This window comes from Rhincodon typus, chromosome 29 (genome assembly GCF_021869965.1).
Source record: "Rhincodon typus isolate 14 chromosome 29, sRhiTyp1.1, whole genome shotgun sequence".
Taxonomy (NCBI): domain Eukaryota; kingdom Metazoa; phylum Chordata; class Chondrichthyes; order Orectolobiformes; family Rhincodontidae; genus Rhincodon; species Rhincodon typus.
In genome coordinates, this window is record NC_063360.1 from 11,233,468 (window position 1) to 11,252,857 (window position 19,390).

The window sequence follows — 19,390 nt, forward strand, 5'->3', positions numbered from 1 at the left end:
TGTCTCGGATTCTCCAGCATCTGCAGTTCCTACTATCTCTTGCTTATGACAAGCTTGGTTCATGACTTTGGTCCAGTGTCATTACACACTGACACAATAGACATACAATGAAAGCCACGATACCACTAGGAATGTTGCCGAACACATCATCAATATTTGAATAGGACTGCTCTGGAGGATACCTATAAATACTGAGCTGTGCAGGTCTCAAGCTATTTGGTGGTATGCTGTATTCTGCACAGGCTTGTTGTCATGAGAGAGAGCAGTCCTCACCATCACTCTCAGGTGAGCAATGGCAAACTATAAGGAGACAAAATAGCAAAGAAGGAAATGGAGGAAGATATTGAGAATGAACAGGAACAGTAAGGGAGACTGCAGCATGAATAACTCCTTTCTGCACAGATTCTATATTTTTTAATTTAACCTATTTTTCTAATCAACCTATTCAGAGATGTCATTACACACCTCTGGAGCTGGTGGGACTTGAACCCAGTTTCCCAGATCAGGGACATTACTACTGCACCATAAGAGAGCCCCACCTTTTAGCTAAGATCAAGTGTAGTGTCTGTTCATACCAGTTTAATACCTGAAACTTCCCTTATCCATCCACGTTCTATGAAATGAAGTAATTAAAGAGTAATTCAATGCTTCACCCAGGATACCCAACTGATTAAGAATCAAAATCTCACTCCAAGGTTCCAGCCACAGTGATTAGCATCAGAATCTCGATCGCAGCATTCATTTCAGCTCTGGGATTTATTGCTGTACACAGACCTCAGCAGGCCGTGTAATGGTAAGAAAATTAACGGGAACGTTGGCCATAGCAAACATCCTCTCCCTCACAGTTCAGAAGGAAAAGTCAACACAACTGCAGCCTTTGTCTTCAAAATGCATAAATTAAATCTTGACAGAATACATTCAAAAGTAAACAATTCCTACCCCTCCCGACTCTGTATTTCTCATTTCCTTTTGCTATGTTTCTTTACCTCTCTTCATGGATGGCAATATTTAGCAGCTGTAGACCGAGGCCCTCTCCCTTTAAAAGTTAAGTATTTTAGAATCCACACAGTATGGAAACAGGCCATTCAGCCCATCAAGTCCACATCAACCCTCTGAAGAGCAACCCATCCAGACCCAAACCCCTGCATTTCCTACGGCTAACCGACCTAATCTACACACCCCTGGACACTATATGCAAGTTAGCATGGCCAATCCACCTTACCTGCACATCTTTGGATAGTGAGAGGAAACCCACGCAGACACGGGGAGAATGTGCAAACTCCACACAGACAGTCACCCGAGGGTGGAATCAAACCCAGGTCCCTGGCACTGTTAGGCGGCAGTGCTAACCACTGAGCCACCATGCCATCCTAATGGCACTCACAAGGCACACATAATATCAGGCCCTGTACGACTCCAACGAATAGCACAAATGGTGTTGACTGCACACAACAACTTATGTTTTACATAGCGCCTTTAACATAGTGAAACATAACATGAAACTTCACAGGAACATTACCAAACAAAATTTGTCACCAAGCCATAGAAGAAGTTAATAGGTCAGGTGACTAAATGTTTGGTCAAAGAGTTAGGTTTTACAGAATGTCTTAAAGGAAGCAGGTGAGATAGAGAAGAGGGGATGGTTCGGAGAGGCAGTTGCAGAATTAGGGTCCAGACAAGAGAACGCATGATCACCAATGGTGGAATAATAACGATTGAGAATGCAGAAGAGTCCAACCTTTGAGGAGAGCAAATATCTTGGAGGGGTCTGGGATTTGAGGTGATTGCAGGGATAATGAGGGGCAAAGGCTGTGGAGGGATTGGAAAACAAAGGTGAGAATTTTAATAATTAAGTGTTGTTTTGTTAGGAACAAATGTAGGTCAGCTAGCATAATAAATCGATAGGGGAATGGAACTTGCTACAAGTTAAGACACAGGCAACAGAGTTTTAGATGACCTGAAGCTTACTGAGGGTAGAATGTGATGGACAAGCCAGGAACGCATTGGAATAGCTCAGTCTAAAGATAACAAAAGCATCGATGAGAGTTTTAGCAACAGATGAGCTGAGACAAACAATGTTGAGAGATGTTATTGAGAAGAAAATAGGCTATTTTAGAGAATAGAGTAAATGACACAACATGATCTATAATAACAGCTCAAATTTGATGAACTGTTTGCAATACAGTCAATGGACACAGATTTAACAGGCATCATGATTTCTGCATCTCATTTGGCATTGGACTCAATATCATCTTTCAATCTTGTACTAGGTCTAGGAGTTACAGAGTGCTCAAGTTGATCATTGTTCCATTCCTATAGCCTAATGTAAAAAAAAGTAAATAAGTACGCTTGAAAAGGAGATAAGCTCTTTGGAAAAGTTGACTGTTGTTCTGTAGATAACCACTGAACGGGTTCAATCATAATTGCAATCCACCAATGGAACTACAATAGACTGAATCACTTTCAATATTTCCCAATTATATAGAACTCCTGATCCAAATAAGACTTAGAGGCAAAATTCAGATGTTAGTAGAATGTTCATTTAATAATACATGCTCTTGATGCGAGGCACAGGAGTTTACAATCATTTGTTCAATGATACACATCTGGGGGATAAAGTTTACATGCTGACCAATTGAAGATGTTGCTGGGTTTTTTATGCATGTGCTTTAAAAGCGATGTGATTAAAAAATGTAGCCAACATCCGATAAGTAGCCTTCAACTTTCACCCATCCTCCCCACCACTGTGCTGTCTCATGATGGGGCATTATTTTCCAAGCCACCTACATACGCCATGATGCCAGGTATTTAGATTAACCATTACAAAGACTGGTAGGTTGATTTAAACTACACACCCTTCAGCTGTTTGCAACAGGCAGACTTCTGCCTGTAATGAAGCAGGCCCATGATTGTAAAACTCAGAACATAGTGTTTAACACTAGGTGTGCTTCCATGATGGATTAACACTTACCAAACAATCCCAATGTTGCTAAGAATTACAGTAATAACCAATTTAAGATAATCACTTGGACTTGCTGTATAGCTCACTTACGCATGCTAGAAGCTACATAGGAGCTACGGAACAGTGTCCTTTGCAAATAGAAATGGCAATACCACGTATGCCACCTTTTGAACTAAAAATAGAAGCCTGGGGGAGTAGCAATTCCCTATTGAACTCCATAGTAATGCTTTGACCAATGACATTAACTTGCCTGGTTGGAACTTAAACAATATTGGCTGGTTAACTGTTCTACCCAGTATGTAGGTTTGTAGGCATCTGTGCATTCTTCATGGCAACACTTCTACCACTCAGAATCCACTTGCCAACCAATCAGCTCCATCTTGTCAAGCAGTGTAAATTGTTACTCCTTTTGAGGTTCAGAATTCTTGTAATTCTGTCCTGAATTAATGCAAAAGAGAAAGCTTTGATATCGGGCTTCTTTCTTCTGTAATAAATAAGACAAGCTGGGATGTTAATAAGACACAAATACAGATTCCAGTCACCATTGAAGGCTTGAGGGGAAAATTCAAAAAATATTTTCTTGATGTCACGGATCTGAGTTTTTCATTGTCTCTATATTTCCCCTTTCTTGCTGTTCCTCATGTTACACCAGGGAGGGGAAAATTACTCCCTATATCTTCCATGGTGAGAAATATCTCTGGTGGATTTTAATTAATAAACACATCTTTGCATAACCACATATCATCATCACTGCTCTGCGCCCAGCTTGAAGCTAATTAAAGATTCCGTTGTTTGTGAAGAATTACCACCATTGCGCTCTCCATTTTTAAATGTATGACAGGATAAATAGTTAGACTTGTTGGAGGAGATCTTCTGCTGTGTCAGGTAGAATCACAAGCCTTGGGATAATAATTAGAGGTCAGCTGAACTTTCTCAGGATTAATCCTAAGGCCTCCACTCAAAATTTGCCATCTGTGCATTTGGTTTTACTGAATTCATATTAACTTCCCCCAAGACAGAGTCTCAGCCCCACAGAAACTTATTATCCCCTTTCATTAACTTCTCAGCCCTGGTCTTATTAGATCCCAGTGCTAGAACTGCAGTAAAAGCCCAGTTGTTTGAGGGCATATGAAGTTTACTCAGCTTACAGTAATCACATTAAAGTAGAGGATTACAGTTTATTACACAACACAGTTGAAGGTCTGTATAGTTTTCATTGCAGAACTTAACAAAAGCATAAATTATCCGTCTGGCATTAGGACTGGAATCCAACATTTAGCTTTCTACTATTTTAACAATGGCAATTAAAGGTTGCCTTGTTTGCACAAACTAATTTTGCCACAATTCTGACAATTCTCAGAAGCCATTGCGATGCAAACTATAGTTTGACTGTCCCAGAGTTAGACTGGAAAAGCCTCAGAGCTACAAGACAAGTTTCTAAACCTTCAGCTGCATTAAGTGAAACTGCATCATACAGCAACAATTGTACTGAAGAGATGTGGAGCTAGAAACTCTGATTTCTGGAACGACAATGCATTGAACTTAAACTGTATGAGTAGGTATAGAGTAACACCAACAGCGTGGGTTATCTCTCCTCTTGCCTGAACTATGGTGGCCCTCAGGTTAAATCGCCAATAATCTTCTCTTTCTCATGAGAGAACTGCCCTCTGGTCTAGTAGGAGCATTAGAACCTTTTATGGTTGCCTACCCAAGAACTGTTAGCCAATTTAATCAGTGGAGCAGCTCACTGATTAGCAGCACAACTCAATCATCTACTTCCAGAGCCCCAGCAACATGGCTTCCACCAGACGGAACTGCCTTTCCTCACCGCCAACATGATTACCCAGTCCTATACCAATCCCCACCCACTCACTAATTTTTTACCCACTACTCTATCAGACAGTACACTCCACATTCCAGCTACTGATGTATAGAAAGCTTTTCCTCATGTTGCATCTGTTTTTTTTTGGCAATCACCTTAAATCTGTGTCCTCTGGTTATTGATCCTTCAGCTATTGGAAACTGTTTCTCTTTATGTACTCTCTCCAAAACTGTCATATTTTTAACATCTGTATCACATCTCTTTTTAGCCTTCAGGGCTCTAAGGAGAACAATCCCAGTTTCTTCAATACCATCCCCTCATCCCTGGAAGTATTGTCAAAAATTTCTTCCATGTGTTCTGCCAACCAGATATCCTAAATAAATCTAGTCCCATTTGCCAGCATTTGGCCCATATCCCTCTAAACCCTTCCTAATCATGTTACCCATCCAGATGCCTTTTAAATGTTGTCCTGCACTTTGCTTATTGAAGTCGATGACCAGCTCCTTCATTTTGCTGACAGTGAGGGAGAGATTCTTGTCTTTAGCCCATGCCACTGAGCTCTCTATCTCTTTCCTGTACTCTGTCTCGTTGTTATTTGAGATCCAACCCACCACACAGTGATGTCATCAGCAAATTTGTAAACGGTGTTGGAGCTAATTTTGGCCACACACTTGTGATTATGTAAGGAGTACGGTAAGGGGCTCAGTACACAGCCTTGCAGGGCACAAGTGTTCAGGATTCTTGTGGAGGACATATTGTAGCCTATCCCTACTGGTTCTGGTCCACAGGTCAGGAAGTTGAGTAACCAGTCACAGAGGGATGAGCAGAGTCCTAGGTCTCATAGTTTAGAACTGAGTTTTTCTGGAATTGTATTCTTCAAAATAGATTTGGATAAATACTTGAGAAGAGAAAATACAGGCGAACGAGTTAGGAACTGGGTCTACCTGAATTGATCTTTAAAGAATTGGAAAGCATGAGGCGATGAATGCTATTCAGTAATTTTAGCACAAGCTGTAATAATTTAAAGTGAGATGAATTTTATTACCAGGTTATTACCATTCACTTTGGATGCATATGTCATTTTAAGTCAGTGCTTTTCTTAATAGGTATAGATCTCTCTTTCCTGCTTGAATCAGCCTGTTAAAATCCATGTCCTGTGTGGTCTAGGTTCAATCATGAAGAGTGGCAACCTGGCCAGAACAACAGACAGAGACTACCAAACAAGAAATTCTAGCTTGTTACACTCGGGAGAGGAGGTTAGAAAATTGGAACAGCTAAAATTTTTGTTTAGCATTTCCCATCTAATTTTGCAGATGAAGTTGCTCAATAAATGATTTAGTGGACTCTGCCACAAGAATTTGCAAATTGGTTAGTTTTAATGTGTAGCTTGTAAAAATAAAAAAAAAAGTCCTGATACAGGCAAAATCTAAATCCCAGAATAATGTTTTTCTGGAAAACATTTGTCACGTTTCAGTGTGCAGCCCATCAGTAACAGATGGAGTTTGAATGATTTCCTGCTTCAGATTCGCTTATTTTATGACCATTGTGCAAAGCATTGTGGGATTGGCAAGCTTGGCAAGTCAGCTGTGGGGATTGGAGAATGGTATGATGCCAAAGGGAAAGTGATTGTGAAGCAGGAATATCTTTGATGGCTATAAGTAGTGATGTTTAATTGTACATTTTTATTCTCTCATACAAAAAGGTTGTTCTTGTTACCATCTTGGATCGATCACTGAAACATGAACTGTGGAAATTGGGGCCATGTCTATGTTTTCCTTTCTATTCTTCATCTTAATTTTGATGGTGCACACTTTTGCTGAGGTATAATTCTAAAACATATTGAATGTTCTGTAGAAACTAAATGAAGGAGCCATCCTTTATGTTTGATTTCAAGAGTTAAGTTTGTATTTTTCAATCATTTTCACAGATGCAGTGGTGAGAAAGATAATTGAGATTGGAAAATGTGACCTAGCTTCTTTCTGGTCCATCCTAATCCCTTTCGCAACTCTTTCATTCTCCGGTTAATGTTGCATCTTCTACCAAATTTTGAAGCACATAATCATATTTGGTAGATCAATATTATTGAGTTGAAAATGCCTACATAAACTTACTCATCACATTTTCCTTAATTTCACATCTTGTTTACATAATTTCACATTATGGATCTTATAAAGTGGGTGCCCAAATCTACTATGCACTGGGCAGAAGAAAATTTAAAAGTGGATAACATTAGCATTCATTGCTAAAGATTCTTTCTGACTTACTTTGTGATGCATTTTTGCTGTTGCTATCTGCTTTGATATTTGCCTTCAACAGTATTTATTTTCTCTTCACCATTTCAGACATTTCACAATGGGCTTTCCATTGAGAATCCTCAATTAGAAGAAGAGAAGCAAATGGAGGGATGTCAGACTGGTCAGGCAACACTAGACACATTTCACAAATACAGGAATGTACAGGCACACAATGTACGTGTATCTGTCAACTCAATGACTGTTCAAGAGTGAAGTTGTTTCATTTTATGGTACTAACAAGTGACCTCCTAGGAACTGAAATATTCATTGAAAAGTTTACAAATAAAATTTTATTTCTGATCCAGTAAAGCTCCAAGGAAAATAGTTGATTGATTGGATTATTTTGGCACTTTTCAGCCATTGGGCTGAATTTATCATTTTTTTTGACGAAGTATAAGCCGTGTCAAGTTTTTGGAGGGGTTTCTTTGTGAGGCCTAGTGAGATTTCTCACTAAATTTACCAAACTGGCCTCATTAACTACCTGAGATAGTAGGAATTGCAGATGCTGGAGAATCTGAGATAACAAGGTGTAGAGCTGGATGAACACAGCAGGCCAAGCAGCATCAGAGGAGCAGGAAAGCTGACATTTCAGGCCTAGACCCTTCTTCAGAAATGGGGGAGGGGAAGGGGGTTCTGAAATAAATAGGGAGAGAGGGGGAGGCGGATAGAAGATGGAATGGGGAGAAGATAGGTGGAGAGGAGACAGACAGGTCAAAGAGGCGGGGATGGAGCCAATAAAGGTGAGAGTAGGTGGGGAATTAGGGAGGAGATAGGTCAGTCCAGGGAGGACGGACAGGTCAAGGGGGCGGGATGAGGTTAGTAGGTAGGAGATGGGTGTGGGGCTTGAGGTGGGAGGAGGGGATAGGTGGGAGGAAGGACAGGTTAGGGAGGCGGGGACGACCTGGGCTGGTTTTGGGAAGCAGTAGGGGGAGGAGAGATTTTGAAGCTTGTGAAGTCCACATTGATACCATTGGGCTACAGGGTTCCCAAGTGAAATATGAGGTGATGTTCCTGCAACCTTCGGGTGGCATCGTTGTGGCACAGCAGGAGGCCCAGGATGGACATGTCATCTGAGGAATGGGAGGGGGAGTTGAAATGGTTCGCAACTGGGAGGTGCAGTTGTTTAGTGCGATCCGAGCGAAGGTGTTCCGCAAGACTGTCCTCAAGCCTCCGCTCGGTTTCCCCGATGTAGAGGAGACCACAACGGGAACAGCGGATACAGTATACCACATTAGCAGATGTGCAGGTGAATATCTGCTTGATGTGGAAAGTCTTCTTGCGGCCTGGGGGTGAGGGGGGAGGTGTGGGGGCAGACGTAGCACTTCCTGCGGTTGCAGGGAAAAGCGCCGGGTGAGGTGGGGCTGGAGGGGAGTGTGGAGCAGACAAGGGAGTCACGGACAGAGTGGTCCCTCCGGAAAGCAGATAAGGGTGGGAAGGGAAAAATTTCTTTGGTGGTGGGGTGGGATTGCAGAAGGCGGAAGTGTTGGAGGATGAGTTGGAGGATGATGCGTTGGATTCGGATTGCAGATGGCGGAAGTCTTGGAGGATGATGCGTTGGATACCGAACCTGAAGGTTGCAGGAACAGCACCTCATATTTCTCTTGGGAACCCTGCAGCCCAATGGTATCAATGTGGACTTCACAAGCTTCAAAATCTCCCCTCCCCTGACCGCATCCCAAAACCAGCCCAGCTCGTCCCCGCTTCCCTAACCTGTCCTTCCTCCCACCTCAAGCCCCATCCCCATCTCCTACCTACTAGCCTCTTCCCGCCCCCTGGACCTGTCCATCCTCCCTGGACTGACCTATCCCATCCCTAACTCCCCACCTACACTCACCTTTACTGGCTCCATCCCCGCCTCTTTGACCTGTCTGTCTCCTCTCCACCTATCTTCTCCTCTATCCATCTTCTATTTGCCTCCCCCTCTCTCTCTATTTATTTCAGAACCCCCTTCCCCTCTCCCATTTCTGAAGAAGGGTCTAGGCCCAAAACGTCAGCTTTCCTTCTCCTCTGATGCTGCTTGGCCTGCTGTGTTCATCCAGCTGTACACCTTGTTACCTGATTAACTATCCGCCCTGCTTCCCTCTCATCTAATTCTACCACCATTTTACCACACACTATTCCCACCCAGAGACGAAGGCCTACTTCAAGGGCCACATGCTGACTCAGTGGTTAGCACTGCTGCCTCACTTGCCTAGGTTTGATTCCACTCTTGGGCAATTCTCTGTGTGGAGTTTGCACATTCTCCCCGTGTCTGCGTGGATTTCCTCCGGGTGCTCCGGTTTCTTCCCACAGTCCAAAGATGTGTAGGCCATGCTAAATTATCCCAAGTGTCCAAGGGTGTATAAGTTAGGTGGATTAACCATGGGAAATATAGGGTTATGGGGATGGGCCTGGGTAGGATGCTCTTCGGAGAGGTCAGTGTGGACTTTTTGGGTGGAATAGCCTGTTTCCACACTGTAGGGATTCTATGATAACAACTCGGCACTGAGCAGGTATCCAGTATCACTACTGTCTTTCAATGGCCACCATATACCCAGATGAGCACTGGCATTCTGAAGGTGCCTTGCCCACTGATAGATCTACACTGAGGGGCTGCTGTAGCATTTGAAAACAAGATGAACAAAACATACACAGGTCAATGATTTATGCTGACACCATTGCCCCTGTGCTAAAACATCCCTATTCTTTCCCTAGGCTTGGTATCCATATGTGATAGTGTGAATTGAGTGGTCTGTGATGTCTGAGGCAGGGAGGTGTGCAACACACAGGGAGCCAATGCATTAGGTTGGCCAGGGATTAGGAACTGATGTGGCCTGTGATGTCCAGTGTATAGCATTATGTTTATGGTTCACTAGACCCACACATGGAACACAGGATAGATAGAGGATAAACGTGAACAGGAAATACTTTATTGAGCATCCTCTCAGCTCTACAGTGGGTTCCATGCTGTCTCCCCTTGCTCCCCCATCAGATCACCTGATCCACTCTCTTAAAGGGGCAACACCACGTAACTACACGCGTAACACGTGGTCTATGTGTAACGTTTCCTCTGAGCTGTGCAGCCTCTAAGTGGTTCCTCCGGGGTTCTGCACACATTGATTGTCATGCTGACACATTCACTTCTATTTTCGGAAATCAACGCTTCTCATAGATGTCAGAGGTCCACACACCAAAAACAAAACTAAAGAAAGTAAAAGGATTGACTATGTGTAATGTTGTTTCCCTTTAAAGAGCCTCACATCAATGGGTGTTGCAGCCTTCTCCCTCATTAACCACGGCCCACTGGGAATGTGGGTGCAGCCAATCAGTGCTGTTCTGCCAGGGGTTTCCCCTCACTGCCCCCACATGTCCATGAGACCTCAAGCATTCAGATTTCCTTCTTGACATTGAGAAATTCCTCACTGCCAATCTCATGCAATGTTCTCAGCTTTCTCACCAATCCCCACATCATTCAGAGCCTGGGTAGATTCTGCCCAATATTTGACATTTTAATGTAATGTGTTAATGCAGCTTGTTTCCATTAGAGTTTAGAAGACTGAGGAGTGAGTGATTGTAGAAGGTAAGATCCTGAATGTTCTCGACAATGTAGATGTGGAAACAATGTTTTATTTTGTGAGTCCAGAACTAGGGGACACTGTTTCAAAATTGAAGGTTTTAGGACAGCGCTGAGGAGATTTCCTTTTTACTCAGAGAGTTGTGCAACTTTGGAACTTTGGACTTTGCCTCAGAAAGTGGTGGAAGCAGAATCATTGAATATTTTCAAAGCAGAGATGGACAGATTCCTGTTAGGGACGGGAATGAAACGTTATCAGGGTGGGGTAGATGGGAATGCAGAATTTGAAACACAAACATATCAGCCATGATTTTATTGAATGGAGGAGCAGGTTCAAGTGGCCAAATGATCTCCTTTTACTCCTAGTTCTTATGTTCACAATTTGTTCCTGATTTTTTTAATTCACTCACAGGATGTGGGCAACTCTGACTTGGCCAGCATTTATTGCCCATCCCTATTAGTATAGGCGACTTAAACACTTTTCACAACTATTTGCAAATGACAATAAATTCTATTCTGTTTTATTCTAATTAATCCTGCCTTGTTGTACAATACCAGATCCAGTGTAGCCTGTTCTCTTGTTGGCTCCACTATACGCTGTTCTTAGAATCTATCCCAAAAATAGAGCAACGCTTCAATAGGAGCAGAAGTAAGCCATTCGGCCCTTTGACCCTGCTCCACCATTTAATATGATCATGGAAGATCATCCAACTCATCCCAATTTCTTCCCATACACCTTGATCCGCTTAGCCCTAAGGACGCTATCTGTCTCCTTCTTGAAAACATTCAATGTTTTGGCCTTGAGACAAAAAAAAACTGCAAATTTTGGAATCCAAGGTAGACATACCTTGAAGGATTATACCTGAAACGTTGAGCACTCCTTTCCTCTAGATGCTGCCTGGCTTGCTGTGTTCATCCAGCCTCCTGTTTGTCTACCAATGTTTTGGCCTCAACTGCTTTATGTGGAAGACAATTCCACAGGTTCACTTCTCTCTGGATGAATAAATTTCTCGTCATCTCAGTCCTAAATTATCTATTCTATATCCTTAGACTGTGACTCCTGGTTCTGGACTTGTGGTCATTGGGAACATCCATCCTGTGTATACCATGTCCATTCCTGTTAGAATTTTACAGGTTTCTACAAGATCATCCCTCATTCTTCTCAATTCCAGTGAACATATCCGTACTGATTTGTCTCTTCATATGCTAATTGTGCCATCTTTAAACTCTTCAAATAAGTTACCTATGCCCCTCTGGCTTTTCTTGTCTCTATGAATTAAAATCTCAATCAGATAAAACAATGATTTCCCTTCCTTAGCACAGGCTATTTCAGTCATTTTTGAAAAATGCACAAAGCACTGATAAACATGGAGGAATTTATAAGTTATCAGCCTCTTCTTCGATTCCGCTTCTCCTTAATCCTGTCTAATTTTTCCACTATAATTATGATTTAAGAAACAGCAGCTCTGACCTTCTGCTGTTAATAATCAAGTTACAACTGTCATTTTTTTAAAAAAAATGAAGCAGATGAATGAATTAAAACTCAGCTTTGTTTAATGCTCTAATCACATAAAGAACTTAAATGTAACACCTAGATTACAAATGATTCATTCAATACTGAATGGAAAGTTTTCATTATTATCATTACTTCAGCAATGACTGATGTAGGTCATGACCACCAGATCTTTAATCTTGAGAAAGGACACCCACTTGAGAATAAATGGCAAGGCCCATTGCTTTGCCAGAATTGCAATACAACAAAAATGTATGATGTGATATTGTTTATCAGTACCACATTTTAGATTGGATTGCTGAAGTAATTTGGAATGAGCTAACCTTATTTTGTCAATAAGTTCCTAATAGCTAAATAGCTGATCCACAGCAAATAGGAAGACTCCAGTTTCAAACCATGATCGCTTCCATGTAAACTGATTAGAGAATGAAAAATAGAACCAGAATTGGCCATGGTTCTGCTTCCCCATGCAATATGATCATGACTGATCTTCTGCCTCAACTCCTCTTTCCTGCCTGTTCTCAATCAGAATGACACTTCAATGCTATAATTGACTTGAAACTCCTTGACACAGGTCAGGGGGAAAGGTCAGACAGGGTTCTTACTCTTGACTAATATATGGTGATGGCAGCGCTCATATGAACTTTACAGGATTAGATTTGACTGAGGTTTTTTCTCTTATATCTGTTGACACTTGCTTGGAAATGGCTTTGCATACTCATCAGCTCATGTGGGATTCTTTATGTCTGAATCTAGATAATGAGTGTCATTAGGCTGTTCCACCAGTGTGTGTGAAGCCAGATCCCTCTATATCAGAAGTAGTCACTTGCAACACAGTTTCCATAACTATCGTAGAGATAAATCCCTGTTTCTCAAACCTCAGATGTTCATCATCAGACAATATTCTTCAGTGTGAGGGACAAACCCATACAGTACTGTCTGCATTCTTTCCAGCCTTTTCAAAGTTCTGAATGTCCATGTGCCATGTGCTAAGTTTACCTTTTTTTCACCCTGGAGTGAAATATGTGGAAACTCATCACCACATTTCAAATACTCCAAGTTAATGTGAAATTTATACCCACTCTTTGAGTTTCTCATGTCCCAACAGTTTCTCCCCATCAGGACAGATAACACATACTCCTCATCCAAAGAGCTTTAGATGTAATGTTTTGGAACTATGGCTTAAGGAATCCCACATGCATGCAAGGCTAAAGGGATTCTAACCAATCCATTAAACTGAACAGTTCAATGGAAAGCCTCTGAACTCATTAGGTCTCTGAATTGTAGGAATACTTGGAACAGAGTGGGAAGAATCCTAGCCTTCTGAATGGGACGTACAATCCCAAAAATTTGCTATTCTAGGATGGGATCAAAGATGGCATTATAAGCAAGGCAATAATTGTTGCCCATCCCTAATTGCCCCAATGGGCTTACTAGGCTATTTCAGAAAATAGTTAAGAGTTGACAACATTGCTTTGGATCTGGAGACTGATTAAGACCAAAATTTCTATCCCTAAAGAAGATCAGCGAACAGATTGATTTTCATGACAATCAATGGCAGTTTCTTGGCCATCATTACTGAGACTAGATTTGAACTTTAGCTTTTACTGCCTGAATTTGAATTCCATTCATGATGGAGCTAAACCATATCCCCAAATATTAGCCTGGATTACAACTGCCACTACTTGCCCATATATTTCCTTCAGTGAATGCAGTCATCAGATTACCAAAATTCAGAGGACACATTTGATTCTGAACGCCTAAAGCCAGGCAATCTTAACCCTAAGAAGGCTTTCCTACCTTCCCTCAAAGTCAGATAGTTATTAGTTGATAGTTGTAAACTACTTAATCATCTTGTGGCCTTTGATGAGGAGCTCTACTCACTATGAAACTAACCTTTTTGGGATACTAAGTGATGGGTGGTAGAGTCTGGAATCACACTCTCCTTCAGTTACTTCAATATTTTCCCAAAATGCAACACCCTCCCCATCCCGACTGATTCCTGCAGATATCCCAAAGCTAGAGGAAACTCTGCTGTTACATCCTAAAAAGAATTGTCTATTGCAAAGAACTGTTTGGAGGCAGATCTTTGATGGCACATACCTGACTTGTATTGGGATGTTGCTGTCATTGAGTAAAAATATGGAACTACAGATACTCAAGATCTGAAATAAAAATAGAAACTGTTGGAAAAATTCAGCAAATCCAGCAACATCAGTGGAGAGCGAAACAGAGTTAAAATTTTGAGTCCAATATGACTCATCTTCAGAACATTATTACATATGAAGACCAAAATACCTTTGAACTCCTTTCCAGTTGTATCAGGCTGAAGTTAATCTTCACCAAGATTCTTAGATACCATTACAGACAAATGATGAGGACAATGGCATCTTATTTCTTCCAACCAAAACTTTTGATATCTGCCCTTGAGCTGTGTAAGATCAAAATACTGTACTTGGGGAAACATCCAAAATGTCCCTCCTATGTTCAAAGAATAAGTAGCATGCTCTACATATGAAGGCAACTCCTCTGGCAACACAACATCTAGAAAAAATATGCCATATGCTATCAGGGATATTTGAAACAATTACTCTAGGAATGTCTCTTTCATTGTTGTCCAAGAAACCTTCACCAGGTGGTTGTTTTCCAAGATCTTTGTTCCCTCACCTCTCTCCACCATCCTCTCAACTCACTTAGGACAGCTTATAATAATGACATGAATGTGGCCGACCCAGCTGCCCTTCCATTAGCTAGATGAGAGTGAAACATTGATTCCTTCTCATCACATTGATTCATTAAACCCTGCTTTCTATGCGACACACTCTCAATAGTTTTTGATTTTTGCAATGACCTATGGGTTACACACTGACTCAAGACAGCACACTCTCCAAACCGCAATGATGCTTTGATGAGGTTGTTGAAGACGAGAGTTGTTAGGGATTAGTTGTTGTCCAGGCGAATGTGTTTGATCACAATTGATGAGAAAAGTGTAGCCAACAAGAAAATTAGTTAGATCGCTGTTACATAATGGCATAACATTGGAAATGTAACAGTCCTCTGACCTTGCCTCATCTACCTAATAATCTCTACCTTCACAGAGCACTGAATTATAATTTGCCTTTGCATCAATTCTTGATTGCTATGGAGCCTTTGTAATATGCTAGCAGGCTTCAACTCCTGCTTATTTGTCACTTCATGGAAATCACTGGGCACATTATCTGCCATTGAACCCACCTTATTCATAGGCAGGCCTGATTCTAAGCTTTAGAAATTGACAATCTCCTTTCGGTATCATGTATGGGGCAAAACTGTTCTTAGTACTGAGCTGAACAATCATACAAACTGTACAGCAACAATTCACAACTGCATACTGAGTTGCTGCAGCTCTGTGAACTCCATTCCAATGCCACAAAATTACTGCTCTTTGGCAAAGAAACATAAAACACTGTCGTGACTTAACGCAACTTTTCAAGATTCAAGTATGAGAGGCACCAATTTATTGAAAGGAACAACAGGAAACTTTCCTGCAAACCACCGAAAGCTGCAGCCATAACCTTGCACATGGATTGCACTCTGTTCTAAAAAGTCTTTCAGAGGCATTCATGGATCTGAAATCCACAGGTTTATTTCATTAATAGTTCACTAATTGCTCAAAAAAATTAAACAACTTCCACTCCAAATAGTCAAGGGGTTTTTGTGGTGGAGTGGTACTCTCCCTATTTTTGGACCAGGAGGCATCGTTGTTGTCCCAGCTGCTTTAGAGGTGTGCAAAAACATCTCTAAACAGGTTGATTCAAAAATATCTCCTCTCCAAGTAGTTTATCAGGACTTTCATTCAATTGGAGCCTAAGTCTGGAGCCAAGGAGCCACACCACTCTGATACTGATAACACAGTGTGGAGCTGGAGGAACACGGCAGGCCAGGCAGCATCAGAGGAGCAGGAAAGTTAACGTTTTGGGTAGGGACCCTTCTTCAGAATTTTCTCTGAATTTTTTTTTCTGAAGAAGGGTCCCAACCCGAAATATCAGCTTTCCTCCTCCTCTGATGCTGCCTGGCCTGCTGTGTTCCTCCAGCTCCACACTGTGTTATCTCTGACTCCAGCATCTGCAGTTCTTGCTATCTCTGAACCAGTCTGATACTACCATTAGTAGTGAAAGTGACGAGACACAGCAGGACCCCTATCACAAAAACTATATTCCTCCCTGTGTTTCTAAAGAGCAATCTAATTAGTCATATCTCCGGCTCTTTCCCTATAGTCCTACTTTTTATTTTCTTCAAGTTAATTCACTGTTTAAGGTTAGTATTGAATCAATATCTATTATTTTATCAGGTTTCTTGATCATTAGGCACTGACTGGTAAGCACATGTTTCTAACTGTTTTCTAAGGTCAGGAGCAAGCTTGAACTATGATGGCTTGCAAGGGTAAAATAACCACTGCTATTCACAATCGACATTAATAATTGCTTGAGTAAAGAACTTGGATGGCCCTTGTTGCTGCAGAGTTACAGCCACAATAAGCATAAACAGATCTGAGGAGGACAGAGCAAAAGGGCAACAATTAAAAGGAAAGGAAGAAATTGTTTAAGTGCATAATTAATGCACTAATTAATGCATTTTCCAAGCGCAAAATTATTATGTAGAAGACTATGTAATTTGCAGGATTACCAGCTTTATTACCTATTCCTGTTAATTTATTTCTAACGACAAAGATCCTTTGAAAATTTTAGGTGCTAATTATTGTACTACGCTTACTCAAATTATCCTATAAAACACAAACTTCTTTGTTTTCAGTTGCCTGGGCTTTTAATCTGAATATTGTATGATTTAGAAGTTGTGCAATGGTTTGGCTGAAGAAAATGATTGAGATGGTGTAGCATACAGGTTTTACAAGCTCCTTTCAGCTACTTTATGGTATTAGAAAATTTCTCCTGTATTTCCCATGGATGTTATCGTGTGCTTCTTCGGATTAAGTATATTACTACAGATGAACAGGAATTACAGAATTTTGGAACCGCATGCCAAGCAAGAGTCATATTAGACTCAAAATGTTAACTATCTCTCTCTCTCCACAGGTTCTGCTAGACCTGCTGAGTTTCACTAGCACTTTCAGTTTATATTTCAGACTCTCTAGCAGCTGCAATACTCTACCTTTATTTATGAAAAGTGGGAGGTTAGTTATACAAACTAAGCCCATGTGCACCTCACCATGATGTCAGATCACAAGGGACTGAGGTCTGGTGGATGAAGAAACATGAGAAGGTTTGTTCCATTTGTTGAATGTATATATTTTATCGGCAATAAACACTAACAGTTTGTACTAGCCTCATGTTCAGCCTTGTATGTCTAGAGCTCCTAGAAGTTACTGATGATATTCCTACGATTCATCGTTCCAGTTCTTTAATGTTGTACAACTTATCCTGTTGTACTGTGTGCATTATCATGAGATTCAGAACAGCACAGCAATTCATTGTATAAGTATGAATAGCTTTGACCTTTGCTTCCTGTTATTCACCATCACTGGAAAGCTTCAGAACACTGATCAGTCACTATCTTTGCCAAAAGAGGAAAGCAATAGCCTAAAGATGGAAAAAGCTTACAGTGCCAAACAGGTGATGGCTTCTGTGCTATGGATGATCAGAACAAAGCTATGAAAATTGCATCAAATAACAGAAAGACATTGGTAACAACGCAGAGTTCTTGAATATGTCCCTAGTCTGCTCTTTTTTTCAAATATGCTTTTTGTCGAGGATGTAGGGAAGATATAGCAGGGTTGTAAAAACCTCTTGAAATAGGTAACTTGCTTATGGATCAGAACCCTGAAGTAGAATGAATCGGATCAGACCATTCAGGAGAGATGTTAGGAAGCACATCTATACACAAAGAGTAATAGAGATTTGGAACTCTTTTCCATAGACGGCAGTTGATCAGTTGTTAGTTTTAAATCTGAGATTGATTTGTTTCATTCGGCAAAGGTATTATGTGATATTGGCCTTAAGCAGCTCTATGGAGTTAGGCCACAGATCAGCCAATTAAATGGTGGAACAGGCTCAAAGGGCTGAATGGCCTACTTCTGTTCCTATATTGTTTTTTTTTAATCTTACAAAATGATTTTTGACGGACTTCTGCAGACAAAAAAAAACTGCAGATGTAAATTCAGTGCTGTCTCACAAAGTCCTGTACAGAACCCATGTAATGTTACACCAATAGAGTGTCAGAGAAACTTCAAACAGAGAGAGAGAGAGAGATGTAACAATAAGACTTTACCAAGGAGCTATTTCCCACTCTCAGCAAAAAGCCACCTCTTGCAGTCTTTTTTGTTTTGTTTTGCTCTTCCAGGAATAAAAGCGATTATAACTACCCAATGCTGGTCTGGGTATGCTAATGGAAGAACTTGTGCTCGTAAAATGAGGTCTTTCTGTGTACTAGACAACAAGGTGCAGGGCTGGATGAACACAGCAGGCCAAGCAGCATCATAGGAGCAGAGAGACTGACGTTTCGGGCCTAGACCCTTCATCAGAAAAGGGGGAGGGGAAGGGGGTTTTGAAATAAATAGGGAGAGAGTGGGAGGCGGATAGAAGAGGGATAGAGGAGAGGATAGGTGGAGAGGAAACAAACAGGTCGAAGAGGCGGGGATGGGGCCAGGAAAGGTGAGTGTAGGTAGGGAGTTAGGAAGGGGATAGGTCAGTCCAGGGAGGACGGACAGGTCAAGGGGGCGGGAAGAGGCTAGTAGGTAGGAGATGGGGATGGGGCTTGAGGTGGGAGGAAGGACAGGTTAGGGAGGCAGGGACGAGCTGGACTGGTTTTGGGATGCGGTGGGGGGAGGGGAGATTTTGAAACTTGTGAAATCCACATTGATACCATTGGGCTGCAGGGTTCCCAAGCGGAATATGAGTTGCTGTTCCTGCAACCTTCGGGTGGCATCGTTGTGGCACTGCAGGAGGCCCAGGATGGACATGTCGTCTGCGGAATGGGAGGGGGAGTTGAAATGGTTCGCGACTGGGAGGTGCAGTTGTTTGTTGCGAGCCGAGCGTAGGTGTTCTGCAAAGCGGTCCCCGAGTCTCCGCTTGGTTTCCCCGATGTAGAGGAAGCCACACCGGGTACAGCGGATGCAGTATACCACATTGGCAGATGTGCAGGTGAACCCTGCAGCCCAATGGTATCAATGTGGATTTCACAAGTTTCAAAATCTCCCCTCCCCCCACCGCATCCCAAAATCAGTCCAGCTCGTCCCTGCCTCCCTAACCTG